Raw genomic sequence first — 16,913 nt, forward strand, 5'->3', positions numbered from 1 at the left:
TTCCTAAACTTACTACGTTGAAAGCTGCCTAAATATTCTAAGTCCGCAATTGCTGTAATTTTGGCTAAGTGTTGTGAGAAGGCTGAAGTCAAGTGTGGGACTTGGCTACTGCGCAGGCTGGCTTCGGCGGACAGAAATCACGCCCGTGACAACTACCATGTTGCTTAATTTTATGATTACTTAATTAATGATCAACTATGTCCAGAGGCGAAGACAGAATTTCAATTTTATGGGTTATGGATTTTAGAACGATGACTTTAACTATTAATAATTGGGTCCTAAATTTAATATTTGTACATATTTAAAGAATTTTTAATACAAATACACTATTTGAATAAAAGCAAGTGGATTCGGCCGAACCCTTACTCATGCTTCTAGTTCCGCCCCTGACTATGTCGACAATTAATTATAAAATGCTAAAATAAGTTGTCGGTGGTTTATGTAATATGTTCTCGCGTGCAAGCTAATGTACTATTTTGGAATGGGTAGTTTGAAAGAATAGGTATTCGTTTTTGGTTGGTCAATTCGAGAATTGCTTTTATAAGTATTAGAGAAATAATTTATGTTTTGTCGAACTTTTTTCAAAAGTATTTTTGAGTGTTAAATTATAAAACGAATCATATAAAGATGCACTTTGCAGTTAGTATTATTCAAATAGATAAAAAAATTCATAAATTTACTATGAAAGTTTATTTTAAGTTTTTACTAATAAAAATATTATTGATTTACGGCTTCTGATATGGTTGATACACTTTTGTTATTCCTAAGATCGTAAGAAGTGGAAGAAGTGGAAACACAAGAAATGAGAAGAGTATTGCGTATTGAGAAAATAAAAAATAAAAAATTGTATATGTTACACCTCTTTTTTACCCGCGCCCGCAGGGGCGCAGAGGGAGTTTTTTCAATTAAAAGACAATCGAAACGGGATTTGTTATTTTATTCAGAGTCGCCACTTGGGAGATTTATGGTGTCCCAAGTCACCGGTTGAATCCCGAATCAAGGAAAAGATTGACTCTGTATTGCAGTCCGCGAACCAGAAATTCGGATAAGGAATTCTGTTAACCCGGGAGAAGGTGTTAGGCATTCCCGAGTTCCGTGGTTCTAGCACAATCGCTCAACTGTCATATTCGGCTTATTTATTTGATTTCTTTTTTTATACATGTTGAACCTATGTGCAAATTTTAACTTTTTACCGCTTTTATTATTATTATTTTTAACGAGAATTGCAAAGTCATGAAAATACATCTCGAACCACGTCACATCAATGCACCCGTGGTTATCGATACATTTCGACTTCGTTGAGATTGGATTTGGGTCACATAAATGTGCACCCGAGTTTAAGAAAGTAAATTATTAAAAGCGCGTCTAAAACAATCTAGCGTTTTATTAACTTTGAGGGAAGCCACGAAATTCGCTAAAGCGCGCGTCCCGAGGTCTAACATTTTTAAAGAAGTAGTTAAAGAGGGCCACGCAATTTGTGATTTTATTTGGCGCGGCACGCCTCGTTTATTTTAAGGATATCCTAAAGCAGGCTATTATTTTCTTTTGAATTTGTCTCTGAAGCATAACTAATTAACTAGCATATATGAAAGGCCCAAAATCCTTATGAATCAGCTTCAAACTAACTAAGCCCAATAACTTAGTAAGTGAAGGCAGAACATTTTCAGCAAATTGTTCATAACAGCCCAAATTTCATTTATAAAGGCTGGACAGTTTGGGCTTATGACGAGCCCAAAAATACGACGCTGGTTTTAATTTCGAGGCCTGCCAATGCCTTAGACCCAGACATCTCCTTAATTCAAATCGAACAATGATTCTCAGCCAATAGATCAGTCAGACCATTCAATTCATTTAAATTGTTTTTACATGGATAGTTGCTTAAGTAACCTTAATGACTAGTTAATTCCACCTAAAACTCCTCAAACAAGTTTAACCGCGGCTAGAAGTGAGACAGTTTTTCAGCAGGCAAAGACTGTCTATTACTTGTGAGTTCAAAGTAGAGCAATGTGTTTTAATACCCCTAGTAAAACTAAACGAACATCACTAACCCAAAAACGTGTTCTAATCGTTAAGGTCCTAAGAGATCAAATCTATGTCATCAATAGTACACATATACGGTCGTACGAACCCAGCAGTCCAAGTTAAATTCAATCCTACTATGAAACCAACAAATCTGAATTGATTCACACTAACGTTGGCATTTCCTAGCTGCTCACAGCTGTTTAAATATTGAATTGCTAACTACAAGTTAAGATCTAAAGTCAACTTTTATATTTATGTTGTTGCTAATATCGACAGTTAAACTAATCATCCCATGCAATCATGCTAAGCTACTGAATATTAACATTCCAATACAAATTAATAGTCCAAACAGTCCAGTCTTACTTCATTACAACGAATCATACAGAAATAAAAATCAAAAGTAGTCAATTCTATAATCAAACATGCTTCATTTTCGTTCCACTTCTCAACTTTCAATGTACATTATGATGAACGCGAAAGTGTACCTGGGCTTGCAGTGAAACAAAGGAGAAGAAAGAGGTCAGTAATTGCACAGCAGTAGCAACAGGAATCAGCAATAATTTTCAACGGGTATCAACAGCCAGAACTCAAATAGCAACAACAAACTAGTCTCAACCCAGAAATGAACTCAGCACACTCAAATTTAAACCCGGAATGAATTGTAGAACAACAACAACAGTAGATACCCAAACAGACCTGACTGTATCACACTATGCTCGAAACTAAACCAGAAAAACTTTCTAAAGCTTTGACAACACTAAACCAGACTACCTTTCAAAGGAACTCTCTATTTTCAGATTCTTTTCAAAAAATCCCCCTTTCAATGACTAATTCATAGCTCTTTTAATAGGCATACCATTAGTGCTCAGTCCACTAACATCTTACCTTTTCAATTCTTTTATTACCCCCATTACCCCAGTGCTTTTATTTTAATCATTAATGTCTATTTTAGTCCCTAAAATCAGCGAGTGCATTCCCCACTATTATATATTCCTTGCCATTATTTAATTCAATTGGTATGGGCATACTATATTTTAATCAATTCACTTTAACCCATGTTACTTCTGACTTAATTCAACCCATCATTCCCCTTTTCCATTAGCCAATTTGAATTAGTTTAATGGTATATTAGTACCCAATGACAGACCACTAAACCTTTTCAAATTTTGAATCCTAAATTACCCCTGAAACCCTTGTGATTCACTACCCTACCCTATTAGCTATAGCCAATTCATCTAATGAGGAAAACTAACAATTGACTAAACTAATTCCTAGCTAATCACTGGAATACTAAGGCTGGATATAAACCAAAGTTATATTGATACTAAACATCAAACTCAACAGAATATGATCATGCTTCAAATCATCAAATTCAATAACAATTCGTACTCAAAACCTAACCAAACCGAACAGAGTTGAAACAAGGATGAAGGATTCACTAATCAAAACAGCAATTAGGTTGACATGAAAGATTAACTACACACGGAATGAGTTAAACCATGAATTAATCCAAAACGAAAGAGGTATGAAACATAATTCATATATGTACAAATTGACACATAATGCAGAACAAATCCGACCAATCCAACCATTCTGAACCAAATTCATAAAAGAAAAGAGTAGAGGAAAACAGTAATCGGAGTAATACTGATCATAAACATAAAACAAACAACAAAACTCACCGGATAAACTGGGAATCAACCTTGGCACCTTAACTTTGAAATCGAACTCCCATTTTGGATTTGAGATTGAAATGGACCTTAATCGAATGTTCTCGACTGAGAACATACGACTAAGGTTGATTGCAACCTCAATTTTGTCCAATTTGCATTAAAACTGGAGTTTGGTTTTTTTTAGGGCTCGTTCATTCGAATTAAAATTCGAAAAGTTCCTGCTTGATTCGAACGAAAGTGGTGTTAGATTAGGGACGAGGGAGGTTGGGTGGTCGAGTGGTGTTACTCTGAGGTTAATTAGATGAACTAGGGTTCTGGTCCGATTTTCGATCTGATATTCGAAACAAATGGCTGGGATTCGAGGGATAAGGGTTAGGGATTCGTAACAGGGAGGTCGAGGGGAATCAGTGGTGTAAAGATGGAGTCGTTTGGACCACCGAAACCGTCGTGAGGCGATTTCCGGTGGGTGATCGACGGTGGTGTGAGGGAGTGGTCTCTGGGAGGTTAGAGATGGAATGAAAGGGTCAGGGTCTCTGACTTGGTGTTTGGTATATTGAAATGGGGTGATTAATGTGGTCCGTTAGATCAGTGAAGATCGACGGTCCAGATTAGGTTAGGGGGTCAAACGAGGTCGTTTTGGTTAAGTACTGAGGCGGGTTTGGTTAGGGGTAAACGGGTCGGGTTCGATACGGGTATTGATCTGTGACCGTTGGATGTGGCTTAGTTGAATGACTGAGATTTTTGCCATTGAAACGACGTAGTTTAGTTCCTATACTACGTCGTTTCACCATCCTGTGAGAGGAGCTGCCTGGACCGGGTTTGGGACATGCCATTGGGCCAGGGATTTGAGCCCAATCCGATTTTCCTTCCTAGTTTTTGTTCTTTTCATTCATTTTGCTTTTTAATTCCTAAATTACAACCAAAATCCTAAATTAAATCATAAAATCGACAATTAACTTAAAATATTAGCTCTTAATAATAATTATCACACGAAATTAAACACCAATAAAGATAAAATCACACAATTTGGACATTAAATGCTAAAAATGCAAAGTACATATTTTTGTGATTTTTTCATTTTGTAAAACAAACTTGATTGTTTAATTAATTCCTAAATTGTAAAATTAAATCCTAAATGCACATGCAACACATATTTTTGTATTTTTCTTAATTAAAGTAGAAATAAACATGCACAGACAAAATACAAATAAATCACAAACAACACAAAACCGTTTTATTTTAAATTTTCGGGAGTAGTTCTCATGGGGCAAAAATCACGTGCTTACAGTATATATACATTATGTTTGTTATATACAAATTTTATATACTTTTTCGGTTACCAAACATAAATATTTTCTGGCACGGGCTAAAAGTAAAAAAAGTTCATTTGTATTTATATAGTTGAGCGACAAATGGTTCAAATTGATAAACAAAAATTTGGTAACAGTATCTCATTATTTCTACCCTGAAATTTTTTATTTTCTGCTTCTTAGGAAAACTACAGCTTATGTTTACCTCCTTCGTCAGAGAAACATCTTATCTTAAAAGTCAATGCAATAAATGCTGAATTAAGTTTTAAAGACCAAAATAAAAAAGCATATCTATTAGAAATATCCAGAAAATTGAACTCTGGCAAACCCATCTTCAAGCAAAATAAAAATAATTTATCCCACTAAAAAAGAGGCTAGGTTCCTTGAATGGTTATCCAGATATTTGCTGGATACTCCAACTGATAAAAAAAAAATACTCCTATTCATAATATTGTTGAATACTCCACCAATTCAAAAGTTTATTTATTCAAAATATTATAAAAAGGAAAAAGTAGAGGTGAGGAATCTTGAAAATTTGAATTCAAACGAAATCCACGAATTAATAATTCAACAAAGAACATGAAAATGGAAATAAACTAATTCACATATACAGGTTGGAGAATATTTAATAGTAAACTTACTAATATAATACTAAGATAATGAACACCTGCCCTTCCCAAAGTGGAAGGCCAAGCTACAAAAGAGGAAATCATTATATTTTAAGAATAAATCCAGATGAAAACGTGACCACTAACTAACAAAAAATATTTTAAAATATCTTAAATCTCATACACGCCACCTATGACTTTGCTTTTAAGCTCGTACATGCCAGGAAGACGTGGGAGGATTTTTTTTTGGTCCAACCCGATGTCCGATATCCGTATTGGAACCTCATTATATTTGAATATCGCGCTGCATGGGGCCCTATTCGGGGTTAAGCTATCTACCAAGGATTTTGTTATATTCAGGACTCGAACCGAAGAACTCTGGTTAAAGGAAGAATGATGACATAGGAGGATTCTAATCTTTTACCAACTTCGAAATTGATTTAATTTATAATATATACTGATATTATAGATATTTTTTTATATTATCAGTTTTATTTAACATGTTATAGCATATTCTTTAGGCTTCTTTTCTGGACTAGATTATCAATACATTTAATATGAGCAATTATTTATAGTTATTTTTAAATAATTTGATTATGTAAAAGTTTTCTTTTTACTATGTAAATGTTAAACACTTTATAATTGTGTCTTAATTAAATAAAAGAAACAATGAGTCTAACCTCATTAAATTATTAACGGGCAATTCAAGGATATCAAATATCAAATTAATGTGATTGTTCAACACGAGGATCGTGTTCTAAGACACTTTGCTAAGACTACAAACTTGAACGTAGGTTTAAAATTAAATTAATTAGTGCCTCTTCTTACATTGACTTTCTAATTAAAATAGAAATAAAATCATATAAGAATATCACCGTTTAAGCATAAGTTTAGCTGTTAAAGGTTATGTAAATTAATTAAACTTGCAAATCACCCAGCTTTTATCTATGTTCATTCTTGTTACAGTCATTCCCATTAATGTGGGGGATTGTTGGACTTTAAACCATTGAGCTTTAAATGGGAAATGGTGGAAAATAAAATGGAGGTAAATGAAAAATCTGAATCAAGTGAGCTTTGTCATTTATGACTAATGGATTTTGTCTCACATTGGTGAGGGACAATTACACTTGTGTGTATAAATATTGGATCACTTCTTAGAGTTCTTAAAGGAGTTGAAGAGAATGAAGCCTCGTGCCGTCATCGTCGCTCGGCTCGGCTTCGGCTTCGGATGTGTCAAATGATCGATCGATGAGATTAATTTTTTGGACAAAGTTTATTTAATTAATTATTTAAGAATTAATTAAGTGCCAGTCAGTTCATTAACGAAATTAACTAGAATGTACAATCCAAAATGCTGAACGCTACTTTCCCCTTATGTTCACATTATGAACACACTTTTCCTTTTCAAAGATCTGTTCACACTATGAACAGGCATCACACCTCTTCCGATAATTGTTAATAAATTTCGAGGCATGGCTTCCTTTTCACATACTGGCAAATACAGAACTTCCTTATGAAAATCATGCATTCTACTTCACGGTTTCTCTTTCAAATTCGTAAGTGTGATTTTGTTCCGTTCTTTGAGTTCGTTGGTATCCTGCAGTTTGTATTGCCACTGTTGCAGGAAGGTTTATTTCGTTTCATCCTGTGAGGATTTAATCCATTAACTTGGCAACATGTGAGGGGGTTAAAATTCATTAAGGACGCACAAGGAAATTGTGGACTCGAAATATTTCTTATCGTTTACAGCTTTTCAGTTTTTCTAACAGTTTTTTAATTTCTGTTTTAACACAATAGCGATAACATATATTTCCCAGCTAATTAAGTATCCTTTTTTCTAGCTAATTTACACCAACGCATGTCAAAAACCCATGTGTACTTTTTCTTATTTCTATATTTATATCTTTATTTTTTTTTTATTTTTTTTTGGTGGCCAGAGTATATAGTTGCAAACTATATATTATATGGAAGGCATGTGAAAGGTGGTTTAATATAATAAAATCACGTTGCTACTGCGTGATGCTCCCGATGGACCCGCATTCCAGATCCATAGTTAGTGGGCCCAAGTTGAGCCACTGACGTCACTTCGTGCGTAATTCATAGTACAATTTTTTAGCCCTTATCCAATTTTTTATTTTTATTTTTTATAATTTCGTACTTTTCAGAAAAATTTATTTCTTAAAGATTCCAAGCTTTCAACGGCTGCACATGGAATCATTTAGGAGATGAGATATAGTTTTCTTTTGTCGATATTTTTCATTTTTAGTCAGAAGCTTTAAAATATGGATTAAATGAACATACACTGATATTAATCACATGCTTAAACTTGATATGAAATTTTAGAACGACTTCACACATCAACTTTCAACCACTTACAAACTTGTTAATAATATTTTTAATTAACTTTGCATTAAGCTCCATATTACTATTGAAAATAAATGAGGAACCGGTTGTAAAACTAACTAATTAATTGAGGTGATAATGCATTTGAAAATTTTGGGTTCGGTTGATTGTAAAGTGCTTCTGATATCCAATAAATTCTGTTCAAACCTATATATATAAAATCTCCGAGTATCAATATTTCGGCTGCTCTAGCCGGTACAGGTACAAAAGTGGCTACAACGGAGCAGGTGGCGCACGCGCGCGCTAAAAATTAAATAAAAAACAAATAATTAATTATGGAAACCACAAAATAAAAAAAAAAGTGTGTTAAAATTGTCACGACCCCAGTTCGCCCTTCGTGAACTGTCGTGACGGCACCTAGTCTCTACGACTAGGTAAGCCTAACAAATGCGGAACATAAACAAAACGTGCGGTGAAATAATCAAAAATCAAAATAACTGAATGGAAACATTATAATGTCGCTCGGCATATACAACAAAACATTCTCAAAACCAAGTACACTATCCCAAAACCTGAAAACTCACGGAAACACAAGCCTTTGGAATATCTAACAGTCTAACTCCGGAATATCTAACAAGAAAGAAAATACAGAAGGGCAATGTTTAACACCTAGAATAGAAAGGGATTCCTCGGTCTGCGGATGCGACAGATGTACCTCGAAGTCTCTAGAGCAGTCGCCTCCCTCAAGGATGGTAGGCCTGAGTAGCGGTACCTGGATCTGCACATGAAAAACATGCGCAGAAAGGGCATGAGTACACCACATCGGTACTCAGTAAGTGCCAAGCCTAACCTCGGTTGGGTAGTGACGAGGAAGGTCAGGGCCCAACTGAGGTTAATAAAATACAAAGATCAACAGTATAGAACAGAACAGTATGAATAAATACAGCATGAAAATAACACAGGATGTAGAGGACAGCAACAACTATGCAGAAACAAGGTAAACACGGAAAGGAAATATAGCTCAGCACCAATAATAACAATCGGGGATCTCTCAGGATACCGTCTTGTAGTCCCATATGTACATATCCAATGGATCTCCCGGGATCCCGTCCCATAGTCCAACTCATAGTGCACGGGGATCTACCGGAATCCCGTTCCGTAGTCCCAAATGTAAATATTGGGGTAATCTACCGGGTGCATTCCCGTAGTTCCATATAACTGTGCAGGGGGATCTATCGGAATCCCACATCCATAGTCCAAAATAAACAGACAAGGGGGAGCTACCGGAATCCCACATCCGTAGTCCCAAAATAAATACACGGCAGCAACAGGAAAATATACAGAAATGGTAAAATTTCATGTTAAGGCAATAAGTGATTCTAGCCTAGCATGCTGCACAGAATTCAGGTAAGGCAGGTTGAGCAAATAAAGTAATTAAGTCACTTAGACATGCTTTCCTAAGTTAACAACACGCTTAATAGTGCAAGTAATAGAAACATGAAAGGAAACATACTAGTAATTACTTAAAGAAAATCGGATTTCCAACAATTAGCACAAGTACGCACTCGTCACCTCACGTACAAGGCATTTCAATTACCAAATATACCAATCCTAAGGGGAAGGTCCCCCACACAAGGTTAGACAAGCCACTTACCTCGAACCGGATCAAAATCAACCCGAGACCACGTTCTTGCCACGAGTACTCGACTCCAAATGGCCCAAATCTATTCAATTCAATTGCATAATATAAATAACACTTCAATTAACTGATTTTACAATTAAATTCTAAGTTAATACGCGAAATTATGTAAAATGTAAAAAAATGACTTTGTAAGTTTCAGTATGAGTAATGATATTGATAGGGAATCATTCAACTAGGGATTCCTTGCTCAGAGATGTTCATTTCTATGTGTATCATATATATCACAAGACTTGTGATAAGAAAAAGCCATTTACGCTCAAATCCATTTCTAAAAGATATTGATGTCCTCTCATTGATTCCTCCTAAATTGCATTGATTTATCCTAAAGATTTCATTTCAATTGGAATTTGGTTATTCACCATGTACGAGGATCCCCGTTAAGCATCCATGGTTGAATGGTTAAAGCGCCCAACTCATAATTGGCGAATTCGTAGGTTCAATTCCTACTGGATGCACGCCAATGGGACCCTCCAATAAGTCTATTGGAATTGGCTCTGTATCAATGGAATCTCATCATTCACACATAACGATTTGGTGTGGTATATTTATATCATAATATATGAACAGTAAGAACTAGCATTCTTATTGAGACTATAACTCATAGGGAAGAAAATCGATTTATGGATGGAATCAAATATGCAGTATTTATAGACAAAAGTATTCGGTTATTGGGGAAAAATCAATGTACTTCTAATGTTGAATCATGATCAACTAGGACAAAAATAAAGCATTGGGTCGAACTATTCTTTGGTGTTAAGTGGAATCTTGGGTTACCAATTGGTGGAATACTGGGCAATCCGATTTTTTTTTTGAATAATATTCAAGAAAAGAGTCTTCTAGAAAAATTCATAGAATTAGAGGAACTCCTCTTCTTGGACAAAATGATCAAGGAATACTCGGAAACACATCTCGAAGAGTTTGGGATAGGAATCCATAAAGAAACGATCCAATTAATCGAGATACAAAATGAGAATCGTATCCATACGATTTTGCACTTCTCAACAAATATCATCTGTTTTATTATTCTAAGCGGGTATTCAATTTTGGGTAATGAAAAACTTGTTATTCTTAACTCTTGGGCTAAGGAATTCCTATATAACTTAAGTGACACAATAAAAGATTTTTCTATTCTTGATCAAAACGCCCCTCGGCCCACATCTCGGAATCAGGTAAAATTTATATTTCTAGAACCCTCGCACTCTCACGAGTTCATTCATATCAAAAGTACCAAAATCGGACCTCAATTTGTCCGTCAAATCATCACTCAAAGGTCTCTAATTAGGCAAGTCCTAACCCCCCAATTGCCACTGATTTTCCTTAATTTTTCATGCTTACATTGATAAAAATCATTCCAATAATGAGTTTAGAGATCAAAGACCTTATCTCAATGAACTCCTCTGAAAATCCCTCTTGAAAAGTGCTTCCCAAGCTTCTTCCCGTTTTGAAAAAGATAAAAAATGGCTAAATTTCGCGAAGGCAAAAATTTATATGTTCTACCCAGCGATTTCCGCATTTGCGGCCCTGGGACCGCATATGCGGTCCCGCTTCTGTGGAGCCAAGGTTGCACCTGCGACTTTTCACTTAAAGGTCGACTTCCGCACCTGCGGTCTCCAACTCGTAGATGTGGTACCGCTTCTGCGGAAATTCTCCCGCATCTGCGGAACTGCTGACCTCCCTCAATTCCGCTTTTGCGGTCTCTCCGCCGCTTCTGCGGCTCCGCACCTGCGGGACCCAAACCGCATGTGCGGTTATGACAGAAAATCAGTTGCTGCAGCAAACTTCAAATCCAAATCCTTCCGTCAACCATCCGAATTCATCCTGAGGCCCCCAGGACCTCAACCAAACATGCCAACCAATCATAAAACATTATTCAAACTTGTTCCAACCTTCGGAACGCTCAAAACAACATCAAAACACCTATTTTTCATCGGATTCAAGCGTAAGAATTCCAAAAACTCTAAAAATACGTTTTTGATCAAAAAGTCTATCAAACCTCGTCCGAATGACCTGAAATTTTGCACACACGTCACATTCAACACTAGGGAGCTACTACAACTTTTGGAATTCCATTCCGACCCTCAGATCAAAATCTCACTATCGGACCGGAAACTTCAAAAATTCAACTTTCGGCATTTCAAGCCTAAATTAGCCACGGACCTCCAAAACACAATCCGAACACGCCCCTGAGCCTGAAATCACCTAACGGAGCTAAGGAACCATCGGATTTTCATTCCGAAGCCGTCTTCACACTGTTCCGACTACAGTCAACTTTCTAATACTTAAGCTCTCATTTAGGGACTAAGTGTCCCAAAACTCCCCGAAACTCAAAACCGAACATCCCAACAAATCAAAATAGCAGAAATAAACTCAAAAAAATAGTTAATAGGGGATCGGGGCGTTAATTCTTAAGATGACCGATCGGGTCATCACATCCTCCTACACTTAAATATTCGTCCGTCCTCAAACGATCATAAAGACATACATGAAGTAGTGAAAAGATGAGGGTAACGGTTGCGCATATCCTGCTCGGTCTCCCAGATTGCCTCCTCGACCGGCTGACCCCGCCACTGAACCTTTACCGATGCAATGTTCTTTGACCTCAGCTTTCTAACCTGCATGTCCAATATTGTCACTGGCTCCTCAACATAGGATAGATCCATGTCCAGCTGGACTGAACTGAAATTCATCACGTGTGACGGATCACCGTGATACCTCTAGAGCATCGAAATATGGAATACCATATGAACTCCGACTAAGCTGGGAGGTAAGTCAAGCTCATAAGCAACCTCCCCAACACGCCTCAATATCTCAAAAGGGCCAATAAATCTCGGACTCAACTTTTCTTTCTTCCCGAATCTCATAACGCCCTTCATAGGCGAAACCTGAAGCAGAACCCGCTCTCCAACCATACAGGAAACATCACGAACCTTCCGGTCCGCGTAACTCTTTTGTATGGACTGGGTTGTACGGAGTCTATCCTGATTCACCTTAACCTTTCCAAAGCATGCTGAACCGGGTTTGTTCCCAACAATCTAGCCTCACCCGGCCCAAACCAACCCACTAGGGATCTACACCGTCTCCCATATAAAGCCTCATACGGTGTCATCTGAATGCTGGACTGATAGCTATTGTTGTAAGCAAACTCCGCCAATGGCAAAAACTGATCCTAAAACCCTCCGAACTCAATCACACACGCACGGAGCATATCCTCAAGAATCTGAATAGTGCGCTCGGACTGTCCGTCCGTCTGAGGGTGAAATGTTGTACTCAACTCCACCCGAGTACCCAACTCATGCTGAACGGCCCTCCAGAACCGTGATATAAACTGAGTACCTCTATCTGAGATGGTGGACACTGGAATACTATACAGACGAACAATCTCCCGAAAATAAATCTCTACCAACCGCTCCAAAGAATAAGTAGTACACACAGGAATGAAATGAGCGAACTTGGTCAGCCGATCTACAATCACCCAAATAGCATCGAACTTTCTAAAGTCCGTGGGAGCCCAACAACAAAGTCCATGGTGATCCGTTCCCACTTCCACTCCGGAATCTCTATCTGCTGAAGCAACCCACCCGGTCTCTGGTGCTCATACTTCACCTGCTGATAGTTGAGGCACCGAGAAACCACATAAGCTAGAACCCGACTGGGCTCTGAAAGATCCAATCTCACAAACTGGCTAGCTAAGGCCTGAATATCCATCGCCATAGGCCTCTCCGATACTGGTAAATAAGCCAAACTCCCCAAACTCTCTGCCCGGCGACTCAAAGCATCGGCCACCACATTGGCCTTGCCCGGGTGATACAAAATAATGATGTCATAGTCCTTCAACAACTCTAACCACCTACTCTGGTGTAAATTTAGATCCTTTTGCTTGAACAGGTGCTGCAAGCTCCGATGGTCAGTATAAATCTCACAAGGCACACCGTATAAGTAATGGCGCCAAATCTTCAAGGCGTGAACAATGGCAGCTAACTCAAGGTCGTGAACAGGGTAGTTCTTCTCATGTATCTTCAACCGTCTGGGCACGTAGGCAATCACCCTACCGTCCTGCATCAACACCGCTTTGAGGCCAACCTTCGAGGCTTTACAATAGACCGTATAAGACCCTGAACCTGTATGCAATATCAAAACTGGGGCTATAGTCAAAGCTGTCTTGAGCTTCTGAAAGCTCGCCTCACACTCCTCCGTCCACTGAAATGGAGCACCCTTCTGGGTCAACCGGGTCATAGGGGCTGCAATCGATGAAAACCCCTCCACAAAACGATGGTAGTAACCCGCCAAGCCAAGAAAACTGTGGATCTTTGTAGCTGAGGATGGTCTGGGCCAACTCCGCACAACCTCTATCTTCTTCGGATCCACCTAAATATCCTCACTCGATACCACATGGCCTAAGAATGCCACTGAATCAAACCAAAACTCACATTTCGAGAACTTAGCATACAACTTCTTCTCTCTCGGAGTCTGAAGCACAGCCCTCAGGTGCTGCTCATGATCTTCCCGACTCTAGGAATACACCAGAATATCATCAATAAAGACAATGACGAACGAGTCAATATATGGCCGGAACACACTGTGCATCAAATGCATAAAGGCTACTGGGGCATTGGGCAGCCCCAATGATATCACAAGGAACTCGTAATGACCATACCGAGTCCTGAAAGCAGTCTTCAGGATATCTGGCTCCCGAATCTTCAACTGATGGTAACCTGAGCGCAAATCAATCTTAGAAAACACCCGTGCGCCTTGAAGCTGGTCAAATAGATCATCAATACGAGGCAAAGGATAACGGTTCTTCACTATAACCTTGTTCAACTGGCGATAATCAATACACATACGCATAGAACCATCATTTTTCTTCACAAACAAGATAGGAGCACCCCAAGGTGATACACTGGGTCGAATAAAACTCTTATCAAGCAATTTCTGTAACTGATGAACTCATGAGGAGCCATACGATACGGAGAAATAGAAATGGACTGAGTGCCCAGCAATAGATTAATGCCAAAATCAATATCTTTATCAGGCAGCATGCCCGGAAATTCAGCTGGAAACACATCGGGAAAATCCCATACTACTGGAATTGAATCAACTGAAGGGGTATAAATACTGACATCTCTCACATAAGCTAATTACGTGTCACACCCCTTCTCAACCATACGTTGAGCTTTAAGAAAAGAAATAACTATACTGGGAGTGTGATCTAAAGTACCACTCCACTCAACACGCGGTACACCTGGCATAACCAACATCACGGTTTTGGCGTGACAATCAAGAGTAGCATAATGGGGCGACAACCAGTCCAAGCCCAAGATAATATCAAAATCAACCATACTGAACAACAATAAATCGGCTCTGCTCTCAAAACCACTAAGAGCAACCAAACATGACCGATAAACGTGGTTCACAATAAGAGAATCTCCGACATGAGTAGAAACATAAACAGGGGAACTCAAAGAATCCTGAGATACACCCAAATGCGGAGCAAAATAAGAAGACACATAAGAATAAGTGGAGCCTGGATCGAATAGAACCGATGCATCTCTGTGACAAACTAGTATATTACCTGTGATGACAGAATCAGAGGCAACAACCTCGATACGGGCAGGAAGGGCATAGTATTTGGCATGGCCTCCCCTTTCTAGTACGGGCTGAGAAGTTTGTGGAGGTACACCCCTCCCAAGTCTGGGGCAATCCCTCACCATATGACGTGTGTCACTACACTCAAAACAAGCTCTGGGAGGACGTGGCGGCTATGACTGACTCGGGACAGGTCTGCTAGACTGACCTCTGAAAGCACCCCGCGTGGGAGGCGCAGTAGATACCGGAGGTGCATAATAAGGCTCCTGAGATCTAGGAGGAGCTAGAATACTACTGGCTGCTGGAAGAGCTGAATGAACAGGGCGACTCATATAACCCCTACCATGACGACCTGCTGCTGGGGCACGGACACGAGAGAAATGGCCTGACTCTCAAGACCTCTTGGCCTCCCTCTCCTCTCTCTCCCTAGCATGCATACCATCAATCCTCCTAGCAATGCTCACCAACTGCCGATAAGAAATATTCATCTCCAACTCACGAGCCATGCTAGACCTGATGCTGGGAATAAGGCCCTCAATAAACCAGCAAACCCTCTTGCGAACAATAGAAATCAAGGCTGGCGCATGCCTAGCCAAACTAGTGTAACGGACAGCATACTCTAAGACAGTCATAGTACCCTGGCGCAAATGCTCAAACTCTACGCACCATGCGTCCCTGAGGCTCTGAGGAACATACTCTCTCAGGAACAGATCTGAAAACTGAGTCCAAGTTAGTGAAGCAGCCTCATCCGGACTATTTAACTCATAGGTACACCATAACTCATAGGCGGCTCCTCGAAGGTGGAAGGTAGTGAAGGGAACCCCGCTCGATGCTGATATAACCATGGTACGGAGAATGCAGTAACTCTCATCTAGAAATCCCAAAGCATCCTCCGATGCTAGATCGCTGAATACAGGAGGCTTATACCTCTTGAACCTCTCAAGCCTCGGTTGCTCCTCCGCGAAAGTCGCTGCCCTGTTCTCGGGCTGAACTGGCACTATAGGCGGTACAGAAATAATCTCAGGGACCTGCTCAACATGCACTCGCTACCCAGGAGTGCGGGCAGCGGGAGTCTGTGCTCCTCCCCCGGCCTGAAATGGGGGTGCAGCAAGGGTAAGCAACCCTGTCTGAGCCAGAGTGGTGTACATGCTCATGAACTGTGCCAAAGTCTCCCGAAGAGCTAGAGTAGTAGTGGCAATAGGCGTGTCAGGTGCCTGGACTTCGGCTAGGACTAATGGTGGTACCTCGGCGGCAGGTCGCGCAGGTGCTCTGGCTGCACCACGTGCGCGTTCTTGGCCTCTACCCCAGCCCTGGCCTCTAACGGCTGTAGTAGGGGGCGCGGGTGCCTGATCATCTCGGGTAGCGCGTGTCCTCACCATCTATGAGAGAATAGAAGATAGAATTTTAGAATTGTGATGTCAAAATATCGCATGACAAGGAAATCAAATGAAGTTGAATTTTCCTAACAGTTACATAGCCTCTCGTAGATAAGTACAAACGTCTCCGTACCGATCAACGAGACTCTAATAAACCGGCTTGTGATCCATGACTCTTATGAACCTAGAGCTCTGATACCAACTTGTCACGACCCCAGTTCGCCCTCCGTGAACTGTCGTGACGGCACCTAATCTCTACGACTAGATATGCCTAACAAATGCGGAACATAAACGAA

Source organism: Nicotiana tabacum, chromosome 6 (assembly GCF_000715075.1).
Source record: "Nicotiana tabacum cultivar K326 chromosome 6, ASM71507v2, whole genome shotgun sequence".
Lineage (NCBI taxonomy): Eukaryota > Viridiplantae > Streptophyta > Magnoliopsida > Solanales > Solanaceae > Nicotiana > Nicotiana tabacum.